Source organism: Gordionus sp. m RMFG-2023, chromosome 1, assembly GCF_954871325.1.
Source record: "Gordionus sp. m RMFG-2023 chromosome 1, tfGorSpeb1-WG-v2, whole genome shotgun sequence".
NCBI classification, from domain to species: domain Eukaryota; kingdom Metazoa; phylum Nematomorpha; class Gordioida; order Chordodea; family Parachordodidae; genus Gordionus; species Gordionus sp. m RMFG-2023.
The window spans coordinates 93,411,931-93,419,329 of NC_088775.1; positions in this window are offsets into that span (position 1 = coordinate 93,411,931).

Below are 7,399 nucleotides of genomic sequence, written 5' to 3' on the forward strand. Positions count from 1 at the left end.
TAAAAATTTTGAATAGGTCCAAAATAATCAATCATGTCAGGGTTTATCTGGCTGCATTCAGTGATTTTGCCCAACTCTTGGTAATGTAAGTGAATTAATTATACACCGATTACACCTAAACACTATTTCTTTAATGTCTTTAATAACTCCTGGCCACCAAAAATATCTTTTCATACTATCAACAATCATCTTAAAAACCCCAATATGCCCTTCTCCATGTATGACCATATTTTTCCTTAGTTTTTCAGGAATAATAATCTGCCTTTCTTAAAACACACATTCATTTTTTATATTCAAAACATTTACAGGTGTCTTATATTCTTTTATTTGTGAATAATTGCAACCTTTATTCAAAAAATATTTTTTAGCTTTGACGAGTGATCTAAATCATTAAAAAATTTTTGATTATTAATATTATCCACATTATAAAAACAAATGACATCTTCATTAACTAATCAAGATAACCCATCAGGAATTATTTCCCTCCTATAATTAATATTAAGATCATATCTGGGTAAACACATAGTCCATTTTGTAATCCTGGTGACATATCATATAATTTCACCGGATGTGCCCTAAATAAATAAACAACAAACATCCTGCCAACTAAATATTCTCTCCATATTTTAACTGCCAAAATAATAGCGAATCATTCTTTCTCATTAATCGAATATTTTTTTTCAGCATCTGACCATATTTTGTACATGAGTTCCATAGGTCTCTCATGACCATCTTCTTCAACATGGTAAATAACTGCTCTTATACCCTTATTCGAAACATCAGTCGAATTAAACAACTTCCTACTTACAATTCGCTAAAATATCCGCATTACATAATCTTCTTCTAATCTCACAAAAGATTGCTCTTTCATTAATATCCCAATAATTATATAAATTATATGCTAATTTCAATAACTTCGATAAGCTTGGAATAATAATTCATGAGTCCCAACCAGGATTTGTAATTCATCCTTATCTTTAGGTTCAGTCATTATAGTAATCGGTTCAATTTTTTTTTAATTGGCTGCATGCTTGCTTTTACTACTTATTAAGTAACCTAAATACTTAATATTAGCTTTACCAAATTTTCTCTTTTTAATATTTCCTATCAAACCAAATTCAACCTTTCTTTCAAAAACCTTTTTTTAATTTTTTAAAATGATCCTCGGCATTCATCCCAAAAATTAATAAATCATCTAGGTAATATATGACCCCATTTATGTCAGAAAATATTGCAGCCATAGTTTTTTGGAAATATGCAGTTGAAACTGTCAGCCCAAAAGGTAACCTATTAAATTGAAACATACCTTTGTTAGTATATTAAATTTTCTGACACCTCTCTAAACATATACTTAAGAAAATTTCAAAGAAAACAGATCAAAATTTTATCCATCCAAAGATAGAAATGAAAAATGATATACAAACAAATCTATTACTGGAAAATGTTAAAATGACTAAAGAAATTATTAATAAAATTTAAGTTCAACCCGACTGCTCGAGAATATAATTCTCAAGGGTGATATATTTTTCTTCGAATGCCATTACCAGTTTGTGATCAATGAATAAAAAATTAGATTGGGACATTGATAGATACCAAACATGTCTCTAGAATCCATAAATATCTTTAATAAATAAGCATGTTGTTCCATATACTCCATTATGAAAGACGGAAAAATAGGCGCACTAGATAATTTAAAAAAAACGAATGTTATTAATTCTAGTTAATTTTACTCATATTGAAAACTAATATTTTTTGTTATTTCTATATATAATTTATGTTCAATAAAATATAAAATGTCCCTTATTTTAAAGGATTCCATAAACTGGGAACAAGTTATATATTAAAGGTTAAAACAGTTTCGTTATGATATGGAAATGAGTTTGAAATATTTCAAGAAATACTATATTTTCGGTAGTTAGAATACATAAAAATTTATATATAGGAAATTTCATTCTTTTCTAAAAATAAATTAAAGAAAATACGCACATAATCAATAAAACATTCTATATAACAAATAATGAATACAAATAAATACTAATATGAGAATATTTATTGTTTGCAACACCGTTAGGCCCCATTGTCTACTTCGACTTATTTATAATGATAGTCTATATAGCCGTCTATAGCTTTCCCTTAAACAGCCTAAAATAAGAAAGACTATTTACATTTACGTTAGTAAAGTGTCTAATTCTTTCTAAACCGGATATTTTTTAATTCACAATTTCCGTTGTCACAAATGCCACATTTTATTTAGGAGCCAGGTCTACACCGTTGACTCACGCTTAAATCATGACTTCATAACTTCTATTTTGCTAATAACTTTTTATATTAATAAGGCGGTTAACCAAATTAATAACAAAATATAAATATATTAAACAGCCCTAAATAATAAGGGGAAAAAATTATTTCCGTTGTTCTAGTTTTTGTTTTAGTTGTCGGCCATTTTAGTTTATTTCGTCGATAATTAATTTTGGCTACTAAACGCGCAACCTATACTATAGAAGCGCCAAAATATAAATAAGTTTTATCATTAATGTTTACATAACTTCTTGGGCCAAATATAACCTTGAATCATATTTTTAGCGTATATAAATTTTTAATTAGGCGGTTACCAAATTAATTATGTTATATATAAATATCTCATTAGCTTATAACTTATTTTTCTATAAAACTGTAAATCAAATTAATAATGTTTACTAAGCACTAAATAATGATGAAATTCCTATGTTATATACCTATAGAGTTTTTGTTTTGATAAGCTGCCATTTGTTGTTTTTTGTTTGGGGCTGCTAAACTGACAACGAAGCACTAAAAAATGATACAAGTTTCATCGTTAGTATACTTCCAATCGTTAGGCCAACTTCACGCCTAAATCATGACGTAATAATTTTTATACAGCTACAACGAGGTTAACTAAATTAATAAAGGAATTTAAATATATTAATAAAGCACTAAATATGGGTGAAAACTAAATTTTCATTGCTTTTATGGTTTTTGTTTAGTCATGTCGCCAATATTTGTTTATTTACATATAAATAAATTTTTATTCTTAATTTTGGCTACAAAAGTGATTGAAGCATTAACCTCACAAAGCACTAAAGAATGATATATGTTTCATCGTTAGTGCTTTCAATCGACTTTTAAGAGTGAAGTTGACCAAAGATTTTGTTTTGATTATAATTTTTTTCCCCTTAACTTCGGCTACACAACAGTGTGTAATTACTAACAAGCACTAACTCATTAAAAAATGGTATGATTCATCTTCACGGAGCATTTGCACATATTTTTAATAGGTAATTTTATGATATTTTTTGTACTTATATTGATTTTCTAATATTATTATTTAAATATCCATTCATTTTATATAAAAATATAAGATTAAATGAATCAATCCAATAATATCTATAGATTATTTCAAATATATTGGCCGTCATTTTAAATTTGGAAAATATTTATCCATATTTCATCACTTCAAATCTATTGGCGGCCATTTTAGATAAAAAAATTTATCTTCAAATTTATTTTGAATTATGTAAACGATTTTCTATTTTTACAATTTATTTTATATGTATTCACTTATTTTTACAATTCTTAGTATTCTATATAATTTTTATTTTTGAAATTCGTCATTTGCAACGATTCCTAATTTATCTTTTTTTGCGTTTCAATTTATTTTGTTTACATTTTCTTCTTAGGTTTAAAATGATAAGCCTATTAAAAACGATAAGTACTAATTAATCAGAAGCGTTAAAGGCATAATATAATACTATATTTATAAAAAATTGTACTTTATTTATTATTATTTTCTATCTTGGAACGGTTTTACTCTATTTATAGATGGTCAATAAACTTATTTAAAAACAGAAATTATATTTCTATTCATTTGTTCTCGTTTTATATACACTTTAATCCATAACCAGATTTTTGGAAGTACTTTACCCTTATTCTATTGAAATCGATCTCACTAGAATTCCAGATGATCTTGACAAACTTCTTATTATATTCCCAATTATAAAACCTTCATTTCTATGATTCATTCGGTTCTTTTCCTCAAATATCCTTATAGATCACTATATCCAAATAAATACTTTTTTCATAATAATAATAATATACTTCAGAAATACGGTCCAATAAAAATTTTCATATGATTTGTAATAAAGTCAAATTTTGTAATATAGTTTTTGATAATTATATAAAGATTTAGAAATTTTTTTTTGTTTAAATATTTGTTTTTCTGATTTTGCAGTTAACGGAATTCTAAAGTTATTTAATTTTAGATGACCCCAAACATATAATATTATAATTCGAATGTTATATTTACAAATGATACGGATGATGAAATATTTAATCATTTGCTATAGCGCCCTAGAGAGGAAATTTACTATGCTGTAAAACAAGCCTTGATGATAAAGAGGTTTTATTTAGATTTGATTAAATAATTAAATTATTTTTAACCAAGAATTTGCTGCGATAAATAAAACCTATTTTTATCTTTTTTAGATCTATTTTAGATCTATTTTTAAGCATAGAAAATCGATTCGAAATAGATGGGCTAATATTTACTTATGATTTTTATGATAAAAGGTCTAACTAAAAAATAGATATTTCATTTTAAAAAAAATTATTAGCAAATAAAATTAAGATGAAGATTTTGATTTGTATATTATTCCTATTCCCTGTGGCTTTGTTGGGAGAGGATCAATGCTGTGAGTTATATTGAATTCTGTTTTTAAATATTTTTTAGTAATCTAGCAGGGCCTGTGCCATTTTTTTATACAGTGTGGCTCGCTAACTTCTATTATTTTGTAAAGACTTAGCCAAATAAATAACTTATATCGCGCTTCTATTAATAGTAAACCTAAAGAGCGTGTTTTTGTTCCATATCGAAGCCGCTGAAAATAAAATTCTTTCTTGATTTGACAAACATATTTGATTGACCCTTTTGTCTTTAAAATTCTGCTTCTGGACGATGCAGTTTAATTTTGTGTAGTCAACAGAATCTATTTCTTTGGTATAATTTATAGTCTTAGTGTCTTTTTTTTCAATTTTCTTTTTCAGACAATTCTAATGGGTGGAAGGATACTGTTTTAAATTTTTTTAACTAAGTGTATATAAAAAAAGATATACCTGCTGAAAATTGTATTATTTTAGTATATTTGAAAAATGTTTTAAAATTATAAGCTTTACTTTTTAATTTATTTAATTTAGATTTTATCATTGTGAGATTTCGCAAATCTAAATTTTTCATTAAAATATAAAATATTAATAAAGATACCACCTTTTCATTTTATTATTATATATCATTATGAAATTAAATTATGATTTATTAAGTATTCTTTACCGATTCAAGAAATTTAAATTTTTATATACGATATAAACATATTTTAATAAATAAAATAAACTAATTTAATATTAGAAAATATAAAATTCCTTTTTTTTAAATATAAATTTGATTAAATAAAGATTCAGAAGAAATATTTCTCAGGGTTGAACATGATCAAGGATCTGTATATACAGTTATTTGGAACAAATTACCACAAGCAGAACAATACCATTTATATACGACATATAATTCAGGGGGAAGTCATATAAAATTCTACCAAAATACAGTAAATAAGTTCTTTTTTCTTTGAAAGTTATATACTTAAAAATCGGTTTCCAAAACATTAATTATTCAAACTTAATTAAATTTTTTTCAAATTTTTTAATAGTAAAATTTTATTATTGTGAGATTTTTTACTTAATTTTGTAAAATAATTTCATACCTTATTCTATTCGCGATCGCATAATGTAAGAAACTCAGGCCGGGTACGGGCCTGGCCTAACTTTATCTAAAATAATCGGGGGTCGGGTCGGACCTTGGAAATTATATTAAATATATCTAAATTTATCAATTGTATATTGAATTTTTTATGTAAAATAAAAAATTTTTGATTTAATTTATTGAAACTAAACGCTATATAACATATGTCTTTTATTTTAAGTAATTATAAAAATTAATTTCTATATTTAAATATATTCGGGCCTAGATGGGCCGTGAAATTTTTTAAAAATAAATTTCGGGTTCGGGCCGGGCCGGTTAAACTTTTTTAAAAAAATTTACGGGCCGGGCCGGGCTTGAAAAATTAGGCCCGATGCAGATCACTAGGTGTGTTTATACAGAGCTAATTCCTCATTAACATAGATTTTTTGTTGGTTAAACTAAGAAAATAACTTTGATTTAGCGAAACGTAAAATCGACAATTTGAAAAAGCCAATTTTTAAATTTTATTTGTTTATATTTAATTCTTCTAATTAATAAAACAGTTTTCTAGTGAAATAACGTCCCACAAAGCTAATTACTATAGGGTAACAAGTTATAATATAACTTTTAGTTACACAGATAACGGTCGATGTATAAGAAATTCTTATCCTTCATACCCAACAACAGTATCCAGGATCTTGAAGAGGGATCCAATACTTGTAAATCTTGGTTATTAATAAATATAATAGGTTTAATTCTAGCATTATATAATCATTATATTATATTACATTGTTTATTAGTTTTTAAATTTATTTATTGTAGTTTTTATTTTTATAATATGTTGTGATTTTAGATATTAATATTAAATATTTTATAAATCGCTTGATATTATATTATTATTGGTGATTTTAAACGAATATAAAAAGCATATGATATTTGGAGGGAATATAATTTTTAGTATACTAAAGTTTTAATTATGTAATTTATAACAATTATCTTAACCATACATAGAATAAGAAAGAGATTAGGTGGGGCTATGGGAACCCTGAATTGGAATTTAATATGTTATTTTTTAAAATCACATTAATTCAAAGCTTTAATATTTTTTAAAAATCAATATTAAATAAAATTTTGGAACCAGAGATGAAATTTCTAAAACTAAAATTAATATAAAAATACAGTAAAAAAAAATAAGAAGGTGGGGATGATTTATTAAGTGACATGTATGTTTGCAAGAGTTGTGTTAACAATAATATTACTGCTTTAATCATAATTTTTTTTGTTGCGGGCCATAATCAAATCTGGAATCAATTTTATTAGATGATTCTTATATTTGAATTGAGAACTAAAAGCAATCCAGATAATTAGTTTTTTAATATGCTATATAGTAAATAGTTAAACAGAAATATAATAATTATAATTAAGAAAAGGTAAAGAATAAAAAGGTTAATAATACCATAACTCAAATTATTATAATATAAGAACAAACTGGATATATACATTTGACAAACGGGGATTGGGTCTTAATAAAAATGTTTGAAATATAAAGTAAGAGGCTTAAAGGAATACTCGCAACAATTTGGGCAAAGGACAATCAACAACTTACTAGCTGACAGGCCTATGCTTTAAAATCCTATATAATATGAAAAAAAAAAG